We start from the raw sequence: 22,582 nt of genomic DNA, 5'->3' as shown, positions 1-22,582 counted from the left end.
TCCATAGCACACCAACCACTGGCTTCTCACTTCAACCATGCTAACAGCCTCCTAGTGTCTCCCCAGTCTGGCCCTACTCCATTGCCCACAAACAGAATGATCATTTAAAACATAAATCTGATTGTGCTATTTTTTTTTCCCTTAAAACCCTTTGATGTTTCCCACGGCACATGTGATAGAATCAGAAACTTTACCGTGGCCATTCGGGATCTGGACCTTGCCCTCCCTCTTCGTCATCTTTTCTCACTTTCCTCCTAGTTGGCTGTGCTCCAATTTAGCTAGCCTTTTTCCAGTTTCTTTAAGGCATCAAACTGTTTTCTACTTCTATGCATGTGCTGCTCTTCTGCAGAAGATGTTACTCTTCCCCCTTTCTTCCCACTCACCCTTCAAACCAGAGATTAAATACCACTGACCGTCCTCGCCCAATCTAACTGAAGTTCTCCCTATCACACATAGCACCCATATGGTTCTCTTTAAGTTTATAGTTCTTCTTAAAGTTTGTGACTATATATTTCTAAGACTGTTAAGGATTGGATCCTCCTTCAGATGATGGATTCTAAGAAAGTACAAATGTTTGCTCCTGCTCTATTCCCTAGTGTCTAGTACAGTACTGATACACTGAGTTGATGTTCAGTGTTTCTTAGATGGAGGGCTTAGATAGTCTAAGTTTGAAGAGTCTAAAATTGCTAATTAACAAAAAAAGTAATTTGCTGTGTCAGTTTTCTGCTAGTACAGGAACATAAGAAACACTTAATAAACATTTGTCCGTAGATTAACTGCAGGTTGAGATTCTGGGTGGGAAGAGGTATCACACCTAGAGGTAAGCAGGATCAAGGTCACTTAGGTGTAATTAGAGTCCACCCTTATTGTGGTGAAAGTGAAAACTGTCATGGTGAGGATTAGGTACAAACATTTATAATTACTTTAATGATGGGGCATTCATAAGAAAAAGAAATCAAGACATGTTGTAGCTGACTATTATTGGGCATGGTTGTGTTATCCACAATAAGAGGCTATGACTGGCCAGAAGGGGCTGTGGGCTGGAATTAAACATCTTAGAGAATTTTGCAGACTTGGAAAGAGAAGGAAAATCAACATTAAATGTGAGGGGCATGGAAAAATCCTTTTCTAAAAGACAGAAGATGGTGTTTGATATCTTCAGCAGCAGCCCTAATAAATAGCACAATTTATTGTTATTGATCATAACTGTAATTTTTGTGAAAAATTAATTTAAATATATGTCATAGGAATCCAGAGTCTTGACTAGAAAAGCTGAACTACCCTCACCCTCGGATTCCTCTCGTCACTTCCAGGGTATAGCTGAAGTTTTATGGGTATAGCTGAAGTTTTATTTGTACCAAAGGGCACCATTACAACTATTGAACTGGGGAGAGATGTGAAGCTCACAAATTTGTTTCAAGGGCCCTGGTTCAAGGTCAGTGTCAGCAGGAGAAATGATTAAGCTTCAAACAGCATCTGCCATTATGAGAGTCCTCTAATCTAGCTGAGTTTAGGGAGCAGGATCTGTAGAAGTGTGGACAGTAACAAATCATAACACAGAAAACTACTTTGGATGGGGAAGAACAGGTATAAGAAGTGTAAGAATTCAAATTACTTCATGGCCTATATATACATTTGCTGTTCTTCTGCAGAAGATGTTACTCTTCCCCTCATCTTTCAAACTAGAGATTAAATACCACTGACCGTCCATGCCCAATCTAACTGAAGTTCTCCCTCTCACACATAGCACCCATACAGTTCTTTTAAATGTATAATTCTTCTTAAAGTTTGTGACTTATATATTTCTAAGACTGTTAAGGATTGGGTCCTCCATCAGGCGATGGATTCTAAGAAGGTACGAATGGATCAGAGAGGGCTCAGGTGCTTTTTTGCAGGCATTTGCAGCAGTACATTGACCATGGCAGCAGCACAGGAGACATCACTATAATAAACCAAAACAGGAGAGGAGAAATGCTTGTGGAAACCAAGTACTAATCCATGACTACCTGGGAGGACTCCTGGGCATTTTTAGAGCTAATTGGAAGAAACGTGTTACTGGTTACATTGTGTGCCCTAGAAAAAGAAATGTTGGAGGCCTAACTCCTAGAACCTCTGAATGTGACCTTATTTAAAAATAGAGTCATTACTGATGTACTCAAGTGAGGATGACAAATCAGGGTGGTCTGAGTCCAATATTACTGGTGTCCTTGTAAGAATAGGGAAATACCATGTGAGGACAAAAACACACAAGAAACTCATGAGATGACAGAGGCAGAGACTGGAGTGTTCAGCCAGGGGATGCCAGCCACCACTAGAAGACAGGAAGAGGCAAAGGAGGAGGCTCCTCTACAGAGTTCAAAGGGAGTCTCTCAGCAACCACTACCAAACCTATCAACCCATATAGATCCATGGCTGTCCTGGATTCCTATTGTTTGGTACCCTGACTCCTTTCTAATCCAGATGTTCTTTCTTTATTCTTCCCACTTCTTCATCCACACTTTCAATCCATAAGCAAAATGTACTAATTCTACCTCTTGCCAATCCACACACTTTGGTCTGTCTTCATGACCACCAGAGTGGCCCATGCAAATCTGATCATCTTACTGTCCTACTTAACATTTTTCAATGATTTTCTATTGCTCAGTGGATTAAGAAAAATTTTCATATGTTTACAAGAATCCTAGCCTGGGTCCCCCCTAATCTAAGCTCTATTAACTTTTCTCACCTCACCTGTCACCCTGCTCTGTATTCCTACATGTTGCACCTAGACACGAGAGTAACTCAAAATACCTTCACTCTCTTGTTAAAAGAACTGACATCTATATAATGCTTTCTATGCACTGAGAACATAGCAACTCATTTACAAAGACCATAGTGAAATTAATACTGCTTCTCTCTCCCAGCGTGGAACAGAAGTGACTTGCCCACAGTTACAAGGAAAGTAGCGGCAAGACAGAATTTGAACCAAGAACATTGGCTGTTCAATGCATGCCACTGTGCCATTCTCTGACCTGCTCTCTCCCCCCAGATTATTCCCTGGGCCCCAGCGTTCATCCCACCCTCTTCATTTGGTTGGTTTCATGTGTCTGGGGAAAGTCCCTTCCTCAGGATGTTGCTCAGTGTCCCATGTCTTCTTGTCCATCCCTCGTTATTATTATCTATTTTCTCTCCTTGACTGTAAGATCTATAAGACCAGGGGACATGTCTGCTTTGTTAACAGCCACACCCTCACTTTTAATCATATGCCTTACATAGCAGTTGCTTATTAAATATTTCTTGATTAAATAAAAGAATGGATAATTACTAATCACCTTGAAGAACTATGTATTGGGGGCACTTAACACAATACCTGGCACACAGCATGTACATAATAAATATTTGATTCTGGGTTCAGGAAATGGCAGGGAGTCCACTTTGACTAATATCAAGGGTTCGGAAAGGTTTAGTAAATGGTTCAGGTTTGTTTAGTGAGCTAAGAAAAGGAGATTGCTGTGTGATGAAGGGGTTATCAGCAGTATGTAATCTTGCAAAGGCAAATATTAGCATTTCAAAATCCCTCCTTCCCAGCCCAAGATGGTTTTGAATTTTTCTTCAACCACACCATCCAACTGTGTCGTAGCAGACTTCAGCAAAATGTAATTGGTATAAGCAGGGGACCTTGGCATAATCAGAACCACGCACTAATGACCCAGGCAAAAACAAAGATCTACTGTGGTGCACTGTGACACAAACAGCTACCATCTCAAAAAAGGTCTGGCTATCTAAAAATCTAATCTCTGTGAGCACAATTGAAGATTTTCTATTCCTATCTCCTTTGAAAAAAGTAAATAATTTATTACCCTCAAAAGGCTTCCTGGACACTGGGTTAATCCTTTTAAAAGGATACATCTGGCCACCCTAACTTCATTATAATTCTAGACTCAAACGCTACCAGGTACATTTTTTTCTTCCCCAAACTGAGTGGTGCCAGGGAGTCGAGACAGCAGTCAGCAAGCCAGGTTCAAATCATTGTTTCTTTGAGGCTGTGTTTTGGCAGCCGCAGCAATAGTAGGCTCAGCCTCCACGGAGCATAAACTTCTTGTCACCCTTGAGTGACCCTCTATGGGAAAACCGGAAAGAGAAGAGGATGACTTCAAGGGAAAACAGCTGACCCACCTCCTGCATAAATATGCACCTCGCTGGCCTGCCATGAGAGTCCTCTGAGAAGCAAGTTGGTGAAACCCAGGAATTGCCAACATGTGGAGTCGAGCTGCGGCAATCCGCGCGTGCCAGGACCACAAAAGACCTCACTCTCTGCCAGAAACCACCAGCATTACAAAGCTGCTTTATTCCAAACCGTTTTGTAAAATCACATTCCCACCAACTAAGGGTAGTGATTGTACAGGGCTCTTGTCATAGGATCAGCGTATTTGGTTCTATTTTCACACCACAGGAGACATCTACCCGTTTACAACATTCTGATCTCTGGCTAGCTCTTAATTATATTGGCCGCCAAGAACCAGTTAATGAAGGGCTATTTCGTGGCCCTGGGCAGAAACCTCAGACTCAGCAACCAAGGAACTGAAAGCCCTGACCTCAAGGCAATCTCCACACCACACTCCTGCCTGATGCATATTTCAAAGGTTTCCAGGTTTTAAAGCATGGATTACCTTTTCAAATGAAAAATTGAACAAGCAAAAGCATTTAGTGGCATGTTATTGCAGTTCCAATGTTTTTGAAAAGGCTTTTCCATTTAAGTAGAGACAGAATTTCAAATGAACATAGAAATAATTATCCTTGATTTTTCCCCCACTATTTTCTGTTTATTCAAACCATGATTTAAAATATAGTACATATTGATCCCCACCTATGGTTTCTTGACATTATGACATGCATATATCAACCTACTGAAAAATTATGCATATTGATAAAATAGCTAATAGCTTCAGGGGCATTCAATATCCAGCCACCCCCTACCCCCCCAATTGTTTGTTTTTATCTAGCTAGTATCTTTTATGGTAAAGCTATTTTAAACTTCATTCAGAAGGTAGTATTATTCTTTCAAATATTTCACACTTTTCATTTATGAAAAAAATTACAACAGAAAGTAAAAGAAATCAGTGTTATCTTCACCCTGAGAGCAGTTAGTCATCACCTGCCAGGAAGGTGACATTTTACTAGATACCATTCATCACAATGCATTCATTTTACATTTGTGATGTATCAGGTACATCTTCAGGTGAAAAGATAACAAACATGCAATCTCTGCCCTCAGAGAACTCAAATCTAAGAAGAGAAACCAACAATTATAACAATGTGGCAAATAGTATAGGAGCACAATAAGTGTTAGTAGATATATAAATGTGTAAATGAAGGAATAAATGAATGGTGCATTAACAAGGATATTTACAGTGCATTTAAAAATCAAAATGGAAGACAAGCAACAAATATATAGCTTTCAGCAAAAAAAAAAAAAAAAATGGAGCATGGAATATTTTCAAATGCAGCATTTAAAGAGAATTCTAAACCAAAGGCTGAAGATGCAGGGTTACCAAAGAAATGAGAAGTCCTGCCGGGCGTGGTGGTACACACGTGTAATCCCAGCAGTTTGGGAGGCTGAAGTAGAAGGACTGGAAGTCCAAAGCCAGCCTCAGCAACTTTGCAAGGCCCTAAGCAACTTAGTGAAACCCTGTCTCAAAATTAAAAAGAAAAAGGAGCTCAGTGGTAAAGTGCCCCTGGATTAAATCCCTGGTCTCAAAAAAAAAAAGAAATGAGAAGTCCTACATTCAATTTACCATTAGGTGCTGGTAAAACCAGACAAACACAAAACACATGTGACAGTGAAGAGCTAAACTGCATAACATAGGAAAAATAACAGGGATGGGAATCAGATTGTCACCTAATGGTATTGTTACTCAAACTGTAATTTTGGATTTATGAGTATTTATTATATTCAATTGCCATGACATTCTCATATTAATTTCTCCATTGTTGCTGCAATTAACCATAGTTTAAGTCAAGTGAAGGCTCTGGAAAGAGGTAAAAGGCATAATCAGGCCTTGAAAGTACAATTGAAAGTGCAATATAATATCATTTTCACAACAAAAGGAATAAATCCTCATTTTTCACTCCCTCAGAAGAGAGAGAAAAAATATGTACATCAAACCAAACTTTTCAAGGACTTCTTCAGGCCCAAACTCAATGACAAAGAAAAGAAAGAAAATGAATATAAGTTTGTGTCCAGAAACCTGGTAAGGTTTTGGGCTAAAGAGGCCATATGTTGTGATAAATTAGATGTTTAGGAAGTGTGTTCCAATGTTATTATAATTTTGCTGTGTGATCTCAGCCTCCATTGCCTTGTCAATAAAACAGGAATAATAATACATGCCTATGTACATGATAAGAATATATGCTTATCAAATAAAATAACATTTTTGAAATGTTTAAAATATTGTAAAAATAGAAACACTCCATATTGAAATTTTTGCACATCTGAATGATAAAGTTCCAACAGGATAGTAGTTTTTCATTTTTCAAGGTAAAAAAACTTTTACTATATGGAAATAAAAGCATATTATAATGTATATAATATCTTCTAACAACCTGTGCAATAATAGAAATGAAGTAACAGAAATAGACATGCATCTATTTCTAATCTAGGGTCATTTATTTCTTCATTCCTCTTCCCCCCATCCCCTTGCTATCCCTTTCATAATGTTTTCATAAACATTTCTTTTTTTTTGCTTTTCTTTAAAATATTATTTTGATTATTAAATCTTAGTGAAAAACGTGAAGGAAAAAAAGATAAAACTGTTCTTTCCTCTAACAAAGTCTGGCCTGGGTTCTGCCAAGAACATCTAGAAGTTATTAAAAATAGCACAATTCTTTATTTGGATTCAATTGACTTGTACTCCTGTGGACCTGTCAAAATGTTAAATAATAAATTGTTATCTCTGAACAGATTATTCCTTGCCCAAGATACGTCGAAATGCGTGTTCTGCATGAGTCATTTAAGTGGAATAATTTCCCTTTGGATTATTAGAGTCATTGGCGGGGGTGGGGGGGGAATCAGAACCATGTGAGTAATTTTCCATGTGTCCAGGGTTCAATATCTCAACTGTTTTGCTGGCCTTCAGCATCACAAGGCAGCTTATTTAAAAATATGGGCACCTCCTCCTCTCTGCTTCTCCATGCCCCTTCCTCTTTAGCAGCGAAGGCAGGCTCGTCAGCGATGAACAGTGTCAGCCAGGGCCCCTTGTGCTTGTGTGTCACCATTCTGAGCTAGGAACAAGCATGTCTGAAAGAGCCGATGCTGAGAGCCCTCCTCCTCCTTTCCATCATCATCCTGACCTTTAACAACAACAATCATAACCACAAAAATAACAAAAGTTATTAACAACCATCAAAACAGCGTGTGCACAATACAAAGGTACAACTTCTGTAGCTAGATAAAGCTGCAGCCAAATAGCCACCCACACATTTGCTGCTGTTAACTGGGGAAAAAAGGGAATGTTGCTTTGGCTCAAAGAAGAGGTGGAGGGAAAGGAGGGGGGAGGCGGAACCCTGCGTTTGACAGCAGGTTCCAACTGAGAAAATCATTTCTCACTCCCAGTAAGGAGCAGGTGAACCAGAAGCAGGAGAGCATGTTGTTCGTGACCTCTGCCAGAAATTACAAGGAGATCCGAACACTCCTCAGGAGGGGTAGTGCCCTACGTGGAGACGCAAGCTTTGTTTTTTTTTGTAAAGGAGACATTAAAAAAAAAAAAAAAAAAAGGATAGCCATCATTCCATCTTACTATTGTATATTGCATGGATGCTCTGCTAGGGAAACTTGATCAATATATTAGATTCCTGGCAGGAAGATGCTATCAGACAATGCATGTATGCCTTGACATAGCTCAATTTCCATCCATCCAAGAAGGTATTGATTTTTCTCTCACGGAAGTGCACACATACATACTAACAGCACTTGCGGAGGAGGAGGGTTGGGCAGGCACTTACTCGAGAACAGATAGCTCTGCCATTCCCCAAATGCATTGCAAATACCCTCTGGCTTGGCAACTTAATATTTGGATGATCTATATAAACTCCTCACATCAGGAATAAATCAATGGCTGATGAGCAAAGACAGTTTTCCTATGCTCACTCTTTGAATATGGAGAACTCTGTCAGACTCTGGAACATTTCAGCAAATGTGGCCCCACTATCTGTCTATCTATCTATCTATCTATCTATCAATCATCTATCTATCTATATTTGTCTATGTCCATATCCATCTAGAACCACATCTATATGTATATCTCTATATATCTCATTGGTTCTGTTTTTCTGGAGAAACCTAATACAACATGCTTCTTTTTTCTTTCTCCCCATGTTTCTGTGTGATAGAAATGTACTGTAATTAGGTAGTGGCATTGATGGACAGCATAGTGGGTATACTCAAAATCACCGAATTGTATACTTCAAAATGATGGATTTTATGTTGTGTGAATTATATCTCGATTTTAAAGAAGAATGGGGTAGATATATTTGTGCAGGTACAGAAAAATGTTAAATGAAAAAAAGCAACCCGCAAAATGATAGGGAGAGTGTGTTTCCACTTATGAAAGGAAAACAATGGATGTGTTTGTCAACCTATAGGGGATAGTCCAGAAGAACACACACCAGTCCATCAGTAGAGGTTTGCACCTCAGAAAAAAACTTATTTGGCAGAGAGAAATGAAAGAAAGGCTCATTTTTTGCTCTACACACTTCTGTGTGAATTTCTTTACAATAAGCATATATTGCTTTTATAATTTTAAAAGTAACAGAATGAAAACAAAAAGCACTTTAACATAAATATGTAAGTGAACAAACTTGTCTCTGAAAATAAACAATAGGTAACATTAATGGAATGTCATTGGAAAGCCCCGGACTTGTAGCTAGGAAGGAGAGTATCCTGGTCCAACTCTGCCTAATGCCAAGACTGTCTTTAGAAAATTTGTTTGGCCTCTCTGGTCCTCAGTTTCCTCATCTGGAAAGAGGGCTGGACTAAATGACCACCATGAAGCTTTCAGCTCTAGTATCCTTAGGTTCCACACAGGCCATTCTCCCTCCTTGCTTTGTTGCCAAGGATATTTGAAGCTCCAGCCTTTCTGACCATATTTTAGACAAGACATCAAATATGGCCATGAATTTACACACATTCCATGATCATAACCTTGAGGGGAAAAGATCATCGGCCTCATTGCTTGGCTTCTACTTAATTATGACCCTTTTTGTTTTATCCATTAGCAGTTTGTTACATAGACCTTATGACTGAATGGAGTAATAAAATAATACATGGACAAAGACAGTAATTGGCCAGACAGTTTACATTTTGTTTAATACATTGAAATCTCATTTCAGAAAACATGCTACCCTGAAATAAATTATTTTCCTTTCATCATGTACATAACCTTTCAGTTGTCTTTTCATTAAAGTCTGCTGTCCCTGGACAGAAAAAGAGGAAGTTAAAAGAAGAGAGAGAGAGAGAGAGAGAGAGAGAGAGAGAGAGAGAGAGAGAGAGAGAGAGAGAAAGAAGAAGGAGGAGGAGGAGGAAGAGGAGGAGGAGGAGGAGGAGGAGGAGGAGGAATTGCCCTGGGAATTCAGAGGTGCAGAGGAAGAGGTTTCAATTAAATACTTATATGAATGAGCAAATATATATAAGAGGAGGGACATTGCTGTCCCCATTTCCAACAGCTTTCCAGCTGTTCTGCCTGGTGCTAAGCCTGCTGAGGTGCGCAGTGGAGATTGGGAACATATCTGAAGGACTCAGAAAAGGACCCTTTAGAAGCAGAAGCTCCTTCTCCAACAGCTGGATCAACACCATCAAGCACAGTGCTGGCCCCCTAGATGTTCAGAAAGTGCAGCTTTCTACCCCATCCCATCTTCTCCACCAAGGCCTCACCCATTTCCTTAACCTCTTTCCACCCAGATTTTGCAGCCAGTGACTTGTTGGCTCATGTCCTGTGTCTGCCACTCTTACTATCTGCATGACCATGTAAAACCTACTTTAAACAGACCAGAGGGTTAAATAGAATAAAATATGCCCAATGCCTACCCCAGTGCCTGGTCCTTAGTAGATAGCAAATACAAAATATACCTGGTTTTCATCTCTAAATTTCTGAAGGACACTGACCTTGGGTTTACCCAAAGTGGGCCTCAAGCCTATTTTACTAGGATTTGTTTCTAACAGCAATGGTACAGCCACTCTAAAGAAAATACCAATTTAGTTATGTTTTTAAAAATTATTTATTTATTTATTTATTATAGTTATAGGTGCACACAAGACCTTTATTTTATTTTTATGTGGTGCTGAGGATCGAACCCAGTGCCTCACACATGCTAGGCAAGCACTCTATTTTTGAGTCACAACCCCAGCTCTACTTACTTTTAGTGCCATTTTTCCCCCTGCTTTTTGAACAAGGGTCCTCACATTTGCATTTTACACAAATTAGTTAGCTAGCCATGGAAATGTGTCAAAGTAACTAAGTAACTGTGTTCCATTGAAACCTCTTCTCCTGGGCCCAAGGTGAGAAAGAATCTGGCTCCTGTTGCTGGTGGATGAGCAGGACGCGCGGCATACCACCCATTCTCTCCTCCCTAGTCAATCCTCTTGATCAGTAAATCGCCTTCACTCTTTTCTACAGCTAAGGTGGGTGATGAGTAGGCTGGCAGGTTCTGCAGAAGTGGTCCAGCCCTGTGTTTTGGAATGGGTGTGTCTTGGTGCTTATTATTATTATTTTTTCGTTCTTTGGAACCTGGAGATTGTGACTAGAATAATTCTATTTTAATATCCTTTTACTTGGCAATGTTCAGAAGCCCCTAGGTATATGAGTTCCTGAAGGACTTGAACTCTACCTCATGTGTATACAAGAAATTTTAGAATGCTGACCACATCTGTGTGATTTTATTCTGAGATAGGTTAACTTTTATTCTGATTGGTTAAATAGGTGGACCAAGGGTACCTATGTATGTAGGTGAGAGGAATTTAGTATGTAGCCATGTGCAGTTTGTGAGTGTGCCCATACTATTTTTTAAAATATATTTTAGTTGTTGATAGACTTTTAATTTATTTATTTATATGCAGTGCTGTGAATTGAACTCAGTGCCTCACACATGCCAGGCAAGTGTGCTACTGCTGAGCCACAGCCCCAGCCCCAGTGCCCGGACTATTTTTAAGCTGACAAGTCTTCTTGGCCTTTTTGTTCATAACATAATTGTATTAGTCACCGATTCTGAGACCAGATCAGGCCTTGTCTGCATGAGGAATTTATGAGATGCAGGGCTGCCTACACAGGATGCAGATTATGGCAAGGTCGTGCATTGGCCCATACTGGGCCCATCAAGAATCTGAAGATACACATTATCAAAAATGTGACTGTTACTCTTTGATCCTCTGCCTTGACCAACAGAGTCAGATTGGGAGCAGTCAACCCAGGAAGGATATGATATATTCTGATAGGCAGGTAGCTGTTTATTCAGATCCACATGCAGTCAATAGCAAAGTCAAGCTGCAGAACTCACAGGGCCTTGGCCATGAGATAACTTTGGTCCCGTGAAACCACAGGGGTACCATTCTCAGGAAGGTAGATGGACAGGCAAGGAAAAGAGGTGAGGTCCCTTCAATCCTGGTTGGCTTCCTACCCTGCTGAGGAAACAGGCAATTCTTGATGGTGGAGGTGGTGTTCCCTGAACAGGGCACCCTTGTGTGGAGTGGTACTTCATTCCAGAAAGTGATAGTGGCTGTGCTGTCAGCCCCTGAGAATTCTCAGACAGTTCATCATGGAGGGGTCAGCCAGGCTGTTGGAAGTGATACTCGAAGCAGCAGCACTATTCCAGGCAGGTCTTGGGCCAGGATCCAGAGGCCTGCTGTGGAGTGGCTGACATGATCTTAACCTGCCCCAGCTTGCGAATGGCCCAGCCAGTGCTCTCCACTTGGATCAAATTTCTGCACAAGAAGCACAGCTTACCCAAAAATGCATCATGTTCTGCATGGCAAAGAGACCAGGGGCGCCACATGCTCAGTTCCACTGGAAAAATAGGCAGCCTGGGTCATGAGGATCATGAAAGTTTCCAGTGGTAGCAGGGGGGAAGTAGAGTGGATCTTGACCAGGGCTCAGTCAGGACAAAATTGGATAGGCAGAGAGTGAGGAGACTGACCTTGGTCAAAATAGTAATTCCTCATATAATCTACTACTCTCCCCTCAAATTCATGCATGTTGCCTGCAGGGTATCTACTCCCTTTCACAGAGCAAAGAGATGAGTTGAAAGGGCCATTAGGATTCTTCCATTTGGACTCCTCCAAGGTTCTAAGGATAGTGCATTTGACCCTTGGGCTTCAACCATGGCAGGCCTGGGAACTCTGGCCTTCACCACCAGGACTGATGACCTGCCTGGATCATAAGACATGCTCCTCATGGGCTAAAGTGAAGCAGGAGGAAACCACACACTTGGGTAGAAGGCCTGGAATCAAGTGTCATATCTCTAGCATCCACTGGCCTAACAGTGTTACTCAATAATCCTGATCCTTGCTTAAGTCGTTTTACCTTTTTCCTGAGTGAGCATCCAAATTGTCACTAGTCTTCAAACCTCTTGCCCAATCTCCATACCCCTTGCTCTCGGGGGAATCCTCACCCACAAATTTAACAGCACCCATCTTGACTGTCATCTCATATTTTAGAGGGTGAGTTTTCCCATCCTTTGGCCAAGGCCTCTACCCATTTTCTTAACCCCCTTCTACTCAGAATTCTATCCCATCAATCTCCCACTTTCTGCCTTGAATGTCATCTAGTGGTGCTCCCCTTTAATTAGTCTCAGAGTGAGACCCCTTCTTTGGCTCTATTCTTTTCTGTCATGTGCCTTAAATATCTCCCTACGAATCGATTCTACTTCAAACTAGGGCTCAGGAATTCAGGGACCAGGACTGAGATGCTTATCTGGGAAAGAACTAGGATAGAGCCTCAGGACATGGAACTAAAAGGGAAGTGCAGGCGACATCCCAAGCCAAATAGGGTGAGAACCAGAGAGACAGTCACATACTGTATCAATCCAAAATATTCTAGGCAAAGAGGGGGGAAATGGTGGGAGTTACAGAATCTATAAGTAGGTATCAGAAAATAGAGTCAAAAGTTTCAGGAGGCCGGGGGAGAGGCCAAATAGGAAGATTTCTCAAGGTGCTGATGCTTAGAGTCATGCCTCCATTTCTAGGGCATCTGTAGTCTAGCCCATGAGTGGGTGGACAGGGAGCATTTAAGGATGCCAAGCCTGTCTGGAGCTTCCTGCTCTACAATTCCCTTAAAAGTGTTATTAGTGATTACTGTTCTACTCTCTTCATTCAACTTCATTTTGAAACACACAGCCATCTGAATTCTGTGTCTACCTTCCCACCAAAGCCTCTTGGGAAAGGATCAGGAGTGGTGTCTATGCTGGACTGTTCTCTAAGTTTCTCCTCCTCCTCTGCTGCCTAGCGTGTATTTATATCTGCCAGGTTTGTTCCAGGCCCTTCCAACCACACTCACAATCACTGGACATTTTCCTCTATTCTTGTGGATTTTTTTAATATTTATTTTTTAGTTATAGGTGAACACAATATCTTTATTTTATGTGGTGCTGAGGATCGAACCCAGTGCCTCACGCATGGTATCCGAGTACTCTACCTCTGAGCCACAACCCCAGCCCCTCTTGTGGATTTTAAATCAGCAGTTATATTGTCAACCGACAGATCTAGATCTCTGGTTCCTACCTCTCTCCTGGACACCACACATACATCTGAATTGTTTGGCTCTGAGATCCCTCGAATCTTACTTGTGCCTACATTGCTGATCAAGTGTGTCGAGTGGTAAGGGGGAAGAGTGGGAATCACTGCAGAGCCAGGAGGGATCAGGATGGTCAGCCAGAAGCAAGCTGCCGGAAGAACTTATTTCAAAAAAGTGAAAGAGGATCTTTGAATGACCTCACCACAAAGAAGTGACAAATGTATGGGCACACACAATGCATACATGTATCAAAATGTCATATTGTACTCCACAAATATGTACAATTATTATGTGTCAATCCAAAGTAAAATTTTAAAAAAGATACAGTGATGAAACAATATGTTAAAAAAAAAAAAAAAGAACTTTAAACTTCTCTCCAAGATGCATAGACACTGCAAAGCCACTTGTCTTGGAAGACTAAGTGAAAATATGCTTGCAAGTGAAAGTCTGACTTGACTTTTTCGCTAACTGTGGGAGCAATCATAGACATTGTCACAAAATTGTCCCTTTGGGGTACTATCCACAGGAAAGTCCCTCAGCAAGTGGGTTCCTCTCTTCAATGGCAAATTCTTTGATTCTATTAGTTTGATTTCCTCTGAAAGAGAATCTGCTTGGCCCAGTTAATTTTACATGCTAGGCTCCATTAGATGGGGCACCTTGGGTTATTTTACAGCTTGTTTTGTCTAAGACTTACAAATCCAAATGCAGTAATGATTGTTACAATACATTGAATTCAACAAACTGAGGCTCAAAAGTGTTAAGTCATTTATTCAAAATCAAACTTCAAGTATAATAGGGGGAAAGACTTGTGTCTATGTCAACCCCTCTAATTCCTATGTACTTTTCTCCAGACCAGACCAGGATAACTCACAAGCCCTAGAGAAACAGTATGCTAGATCTGACATAATTAATTGATCTATGTATCACTAATTGGCCATAAGATACTACTGAGCAACATCTGACATATTCCAGCTGAACATTTTCCTAAACTGAGGGTTTAGATTATGGAGCCAAAATAATCTTTGAGTTTTTAAAAAGTTTTCTAAACAGATTAAAAAACAAGTTTATTTTCAAATAAGTTTATTTACTTAATGAGAAATACCCAAAGGAAATTGACTCTACAGAATTTGTCTTTTTCCCTTGCCCTGAGAACACACATACACATATCTACACACACACATCTACACACACAGACACACAGATTACACACTCACATATCTATATACAAATACATATTATATAGAATATTTATTAATATATAACAACGCCATCTTCTATATTATGTACCGTTCATTCGTCACTGCTAAACGACTCATGTTTGCATAGTTAGCTCAGCCAGTTTGATTATAAGCTAAGAAACCAATTTAATCCTTCTGAGTAACTTTATTTTTGCATCCCCCTTCCCTTTCAGATTGGAAAAGTAACAGATGCTTATGTAGAAAAGGCAAACCATACAGATGTCTTAGGAAGTAAAAAGCCCTGACAATCCCACCCCCAGACTAACAGCTATTAATAATGTGGTGCATAGTCTTTCAGATTTCTCCTATTCATATATTAACACATATTATATTTACACATGTTTTTACATAAATGGGATCTGCTATCCACACTACTTGGCAACTTTTGTTTGTTTTTGACTTGACAGCTTCACTATCTTCGTCAGTACCTATAGGTTGGTTTCAGCTTTACAATGGCTTTTTTTTTTGTCAATGAACATTTATTTTATTTATTTGTATGCAATACTGAGAATCCATCCCAGTGCCTCACACATGCTAGGCCAGTGCTCTGTCACTGAGCCACAAACCCAGCCCTTTATGGGGACTTTTGACAAAGGAAAACATTTCATTTCACAGAAATAAACAACATTTGAAATATTTTGCCAATGGACAAAAATAAAGCAAGGTCTAGGAGAGAAAGTGGAGGTAATGCTATCCATTGCATCCGTAGACATTCCTGGAAAAAAAATTGAAGTAGATTAATGGTTGTTACTATAAAACAGGAGATTATTATATCTAACTCAGCCTTTGAAAAACAGCGAAGCAATCACATCTACTTTTTGAAATAGCAGCCAATGGAGCAAAGCTGAAATGAGGAATGTTTGGAAAATCCCCTCCCATGGAGTCGCCTTCAGGTGGTGCAGGGTGAGGCTCCCAGGCATTTTCGACAGCTTGCCGTCAGCTAGAAACACACTTCTCAACACCTCGGCACTGATCTGTGAAAGCCTCTCATTTAGTGAGAAACACAAGACAGATGATTCAGTGTGCTGGGCGATTCATTAACCCGTCAAGGGCTTTCTCCCTGAGCCCGGGATAAGAGGCAGAAAAAGGAATGTAATCCTTAAGGAACAACAAAGGATGCAGCTGGAGGGTCGGGAACACACACAGGCAAGCCGGGAGATGGGCTTTCCTTTTCCATCTGGAAGGACCAACCATCCCTTGAACTCACACAGATTTTTACCATAGATCGATCCTGCCTGGCAGCAAAATAAGGTTGTTCCCCCCACCCCCCCAGCTGTCTTGGAAATGGAAAGTGATATATCTGATAGACCACATTCACAGAAGGCAATGTGTCCAGTATCCCAGGGCTTGGGCTGTCCGTAAAGAGCCAAAGAAGCAGACAGAACCCTGACAGAATTTTACAGGACACTAAAGTGAATCCAGGACCCCAGCTGAGCCACAAAAATTAGCATTAGTCCAGGGACTGACTACCAGAAGTTTGATCTGCTGGAACTCCAGCCAGAAGCCTCAGAAAAATTGAATCGGCCCATGTTCTTTTTTATTGCTTTTATACCACTTATGGGCGTATCAGGGAGTGCTGTAGCTAAAACTGTAGGAAACAAACGTTTACTAACAATTTTCATTACTATTTTCCAGAACATTTCCCCCTCTTTCCATAGTGTTTCTTTGTTCCATGAGATCCTTTGCCATCCAAATATGATCCTTGGTTTGGGTTCTCTTTTAACTGAGAAGTTTAATAGTGCAAACTATTTAAAACTGAATCCTCTCCTTTTCTTCCTAAATCTTTTGTTTGCTGTCATTAACCCAAGATCCAACAAGTAGATTTCTGGAATATTCATATACTCTCAATGTAACACTGTGAGAGTAGGAGAGTAAGTTGAGAGAATAGAAGAATAATTGAAATTTCTTAAGCTATTTGCAGACCTGTTTTAAATTTATAATGATCTTATTCTCATTAATAATGTTTGTATGTTAATAATTTTTAGGGTGACCAACCATTCCAGTTTGCACAGGATAATCTTAGTTAATGCCTGTGGACCTAGAATAACAGTTAAAAGCATCCACTTTCTTTCTCAGAAGTGTCCTGGTTTGGATGCTAAATCATATGGTCCCTCTATTAACTATATAAGATAACACTTCACTATTACAATAGCAATAGATTCATATAACAACTATTTATATTGAACTATATAATAACTGTTTATTAAATAATGAGTTTTCCATTAAGATTTTATGTGCACCTATCATTCACCCTTCTACGATTCTATTCTACAGAAATTATCCTATGATCAGAAGACACACAAACAAACATATAAGAATCAGAGAAAACTGGAAAAGATCTAAATGTTTGTCAATAGGAGATTAGTTAAATATGGTGGAATTCTATTATCGAAGAAGGTGGTGGATGGATATGTGTTGGTGATCTGTGAAATGTTCAAGACATATTTTAAAATCACAGCAGGGAGTTGTGGAAGCAGGCCTTCATGGCAGGGCTTGCAGTGGCTGGTTCCAGGAAGCCTTGAGCTCCTTGCACAATCTCCACCAGCTCCCACCCCACAACTCATGCCAAATCACCATTAACCTAAAAACCATGTGCTTACTATAAAACTTAGCTTCTCCCCTAGCCTTCCCATCTCACCAGATTGCCTCCTGTAAGCCTCTCTGATCCAGAAATTCTGGAGATGCCATGAGCTACAATATATCCTGTTGTAAAATATGAATATTGGAAGAAGATCCACAAAGCTGTTGACTGTGATTACTTATGGGGAATGTTATCGCCTTCTGTACTTTTATTTTAATTCATAAGCATATATATATCGCTTACAATTTTATTTAATCCCTAAGCATCACTTACAATTTTAAAAATCAGTTGTAAAGGAATATATATATATATATATATATATAGAGAGAGAGAGAGAGAGAGAGAGAGTTTGCTCTATACAAATATATATGCATATATATGAGAAAGTATATATATAGATATATGTATATATATGTATGTATATAGGCACACACACATATATATTAGATTGATCTAGGGCATCAGGAACACTTCATTTAGAGAGAAAGACTAGAGAGCCAGATCTCTGGCATTTTTCCGGTAGCTATGCTTTGGAGTGGATGTGGCATGCTGTATCGTTATCTTCCAATTATCAGGCTAATTGAGGAAAGGGATAGCTTGAGGACATAAAGTCCAAATGTAGCTTTACATTTCCAACTTTCTCATAGTCATTTTAACCAAATCAGTTAAACAGATACATTAATTGTTTCCTCTGAATATCTTCGAAAATAGATTATAAAGCATAAATCAACCACTTAAAAAGGATTGGATTTCACCTCCCCTCCCCCTTTCATTTCTCTGATCTGGCTCCTAGAACTAGTGTAAATCCAAAAAGGCTAACCGCAGAGGAATGAAGATTTGAAGAAGCTCAACTATGTGAAATTAACAGGTCAGATTGTACCATTTCCATTTTCAAGGGCTACCAAATGTCATATCCATTTAATTCCGATTTTAGCATTGAATGAAAACAAAAGAAAAATAAGCTGATGAAAAATATAAAAATCTAGGCCTGGGGGTCATAGCTCAGCACTTGCCTAGCATATGTGAGCCACTGGGTTCGATCCCAGGCAGCACATAAAAACAAATAATTAAAATAAAGATATAAAAAAACACATTAAAAAAAATATATATATATATCAAGAGTTGGAATTCTCTTTAGTAGATGGAGGAGCTGTGGTCTCTTGTGCCCCCTTTCTCACTTGCCACTCGCCTACTCTGGGGTTTCCTGCTCCTCCCTGCCCCAAGCTTCCCTTCCCTCCACCCACCCTATTCCCACCTCCACCTCAGAACCAGCAGGGACCTTAAGCCCTTTCCCACCTCAGTTCTCCTGTATTGTCTTACAGGACTTAATTATTTTATTATCTTATTTCATCATTTACACCAATCCCTGTTTCCGCCCTAACTAGATGATAGCTTCCTTCAGAACAGGGCTGAGCCACATTACAAGCATCAGTTCCTGACACAATGCTTGGCACATAGAAGGTACTAATAGACGTTTGTTTACTGGAGAGAAATAAATATATTTCCATATCCCACAGGTGTATATACAATTCCACCTCTGCTTCATGGACAAAAAATAGAAAAAGAAAGGCAACGAACACTGTCCACAGGTACAACCTTGTTTTGAATTGACTCACTGGCTAAAGGGCAGAAGCTGGTCTGCATTTCTCGCCCTGTCGGGTGCTGGTTTGAAGTGCTTTTTGTAGCCGCTTCACTTTGCAGTTTCCTAACCTTTTTTCCTGGTAAATTGGAGTAGATTTTTGGAATTAATGCAGGAGACCGTGTGTGTTCTGCATGCACCTATTGTTATTTGTTGGCTTCGCTGCAGACAACATTCTGGATAAGCTGGCTTAGGAGACGCAGTGACTCATGTCATTTTTCTCCGTAACCAGGGTGACCTGGAGCACTTCGGGCCGGGAGGAAATTGGTTTCTCGCACTCCAGCTCTGTAGCTCCAACTGCAGATGAGTCTGGGCACCATCTCGGCATCCATCAACATGACTGAATTAGTTGCTGCTCTATCTGATATTAATAGCGATGGCGCCTAGCTACAGGAAACCTTCCCTACTTGGCTAAAAGAGGTTGTGACCTACTTGCACATGGATTTAATGGGAGCATGAAAATCTGCATTCGACTATAGCTTTAACATCGCCAATTAGAGACACAGTATCGTGAACTGGGCAACCTCTTTTAAAACCCAGTGAGTATAAGCTATTAGCTATTCAAATATTCTAAATGAGTTTAATATGTATTGGTTCCATTTCAAACATCTAACTGAGATCCACCTGGGAAGTCGACACTGGTGTAGAGGGTGAGAAGATGGAACAATATAGAAAAGTGCCAGAGAGGGACGGGGCAGGGGATGGGGAGAAAAAAACAGATTTGGAAGCACAGGAATTGGTTACTAAAGACCACACACCTGGTACTGCATAGTGGACTACAGGATGCAGGGAGGCTGTCCTGAGCACTTGGAAAGCAAGGTAAGTACTAGAGAAGTGTTTAGAAAAGAATTTTGAAAGACAGAATCAGAAGGACTCTCAACTGTGCATAATAGTGATCCCTTATCAGTACTTGTGATCTCCTGGGTTTAGTAAGATGAAGACTACTAGGGTGATCTAAGGTGGGACTTGCACAAAACACTAGTGCTAATAATATGGGGGAGATGGATGAAATTATGAGAACCTTTCCAATAGAGCATAGTGCTTTTCTTTTCTTTCTAAAAAATTTTTCATCTTAATTAATTTATTTATTTTTATGAGGTGCTGAGGATCAAACCCAGTGCTTCACACGTGCAAGGCAAGTGCTCTATCACTGAGCTACAACCCCAGTCCCTCTTTCTTCCTTCCTTTTTCTTTCTGAGAAGTAATGCAGAAAATTTGGAAAACATAATAAAAAACACCAGGAACCAAAGAAACCAACAAAATCAGGAGTAATTCCACCCTGATCCAGAGATAATAATCTTTGCCATTTGGGACACACATGCTCCTGGTCCTTTGTGTGCATGTTCACACACATACAGACCTTTCTTAGAATGTAAGCCATAGGTTCTGCACACATGGTCCTACAGCCCAGACACAGAATATCTTGGCACATGCTGCTAAGCTGACTGTGAGCAATTGTTTCTCTTTCCGCCATTCTGTACCCTCCGTCCTCCCACCCCACCTCACTCCCCGACTGCAGGACTGAGCCCATGCAGACTGCCTGTCGTAGACCAACCAGGGGCCTCCTGTGTATTGGCAGGCGAAAGCGCTGCACTGAGAATAATGACGAGGCTCTGCTCCGTACATTCCTTTGCATATATTTTCTTTCTAAGAGGCTTTTAAGTTAGCATGTAAGATAAAACGAAATAGATTGATTAGTGTAATCTACAGCCTAACATTCAGGGAGCCCCATTTGTGAAACTAAACCATGTAATCACAGCCTGGGGTAAGAAAGCCGACTCCGCACCCAAAGAAAAAGGCTGAGATATGCGGACAGGAGACACATTTACGGTGTACCAAAGGTTCCTGCCCTACGCCTTTTTCTCCCTCTTTTATGCTTCATGGTTTAAGGCTGGCCAGAGAGCAGAAAGTGTGGAGCCTGAATGTTTCTCAGTGGGCCCCTTCTCTTGCCAGACCATTGCCTGCCCTGCCCTCTCTTTCGCGTGGGTTACTGCAAAAGCCCCAGACCTTGTCTTTTTGCCTCCAATCTTACTCCCTTCAACTTCCTCTTTATCTTTTGCAGCTACATGAACTTTTTAACATGAATATATCTCTGTTCCTTTGCCTATCACCGGATTACAAGCCACTCCAAAACTTAGTGGCCTGATACCACCACCATTTTATCATGCTCACAGATTCTGGGGGTCAGGAATTCAGACAGGGCATAGCAGGTCATACAACTGTATTTACCCAGGGCTCAGGCGACTCTGAGAGGCTGGAACTGGCTTCTTTACTGTGAGCCCTGCGTCCTGGCCTGCAATGGTAAAGAACTGGCTCAGCCGAGACTCCCACCATCATGGACTGGGGTAGTCCCATTTCTTCCCTGGTGGCTCAGTGCTTCAAGTGCCAGTGGCCCCAGGAGCACAGTGAAAGCCTCAGGGTCTCTTATGACGCTGCCCTGTAAGCCACAAGCTTCATTTCAGCTGTATTCCATTAGTCAAAGCAGTCACAGCCTGCCCCAATTCCAGGAAAGGGAACATAAACTCCACCCTTGAAGGGGGAAATGTCTAAAATTTTGTAGCTATGTGTTTTTTTTAATATTTTTTTTTAGCTGTAGATGGACACAGTACCTTTATTTTATTTGTTTTTTAAGTGGTACCAGGGATGGAACCCAGTGCCCCACACATTCTAGGCAAGCGCTCTACCACTGAGCCACAGCCCCGGCTGTGTTTTAGAATGGTCTGTCTTTCTGCCTAGCTAGAGCTTCTAGATTTGTGTGACCATGAAAGATGATTTTGAAGGATATACACCAAACCACTCAGGTTGAGAGGAGGAAAAGAGACATTACTGTTTAACCCTTACACTCTAAAAAAAGGAAAGAAAAGAAATACTAGTGGGATCATGGGTAATATTTTATTTTGTAAAGAAAATTCCAACTTGTATTTTCTAAAGTCTTTAAAAACTAAGAATTCTATGGTAAGTCCCAAGTTGGCACATTCTGAAAAGATGTGCTAGACCATAGAGCTATGTGTTGGGCGTGCAAAGAGATTGTGACATGGGCTCATTAATGAAAGCCTGCTACCTACCTTCAGGAAATGGAAGACAGCCAGAAACATCCCTTGGGAGGTTTAAGAAACCAAAGTCAGGGCTTCTTTTTAGGGAGTGGCCTTAGTGCTATTTTACAACCCATCCCACCCCTATCCTGCCAAGAGACTTACCCTCTCATCTTAAATCAAAAAAGGGGGTTTCACAAAGTCATTTGGAGGTCTTGACCTGTATTTCTTGGAGGTGGGGGATCATAGCACTGGTGACTGATTGTCACCAGAGGAGCCTATAGGTGAGAGACTGGAACAGGATAAAGAAAGAGGACTCATTGGCAGAGAGCCAC

At 40.7% G+C, this 22,582-nt stretch overlaps 1 long non-coding RNA gene across 1 annotated transcript in view; it reads left to right on the top strand.

Moving 5' to 3' along the window:
* Window positions 1–22,582, top strand: part of LOC144367132 (uncharacterized) — a 202,199-nt gene that overhangs the window by 175,880 nt on the left and 3,737 nt on the right. The window contains exon 2 of the long non-coding RNA XR_013426416.1: window positions 19,448–19,754. This is a non-coding gene — a long non-coding RNA (uncharacterized LOC144367132). The remainder of the gene's footprint in view (window positions 1–19,447; window positions 19,755–22,582) is intronic.

Source organism: Ictidomys tridecemlineatus, chromosome 10 (assembly GCF_052094955.1).
Source record: "Ictidomys tridecemlineatus isolate mIctTri1 chromosome 10, mIctTri1.hap1, whole genome shotgun sequence".
NCBI classification, from domain to species: Eukaryota; Metazoa; Chordata; class Mammalia; order Rodentia; family Sciuridae; genus Ictidomys; species Ictidomys tridecemlineatus.
Note: the sequence above shows the minus strand (reverse complement) of the source record. Positions and strands in the feature narration are given on the sequence as shown.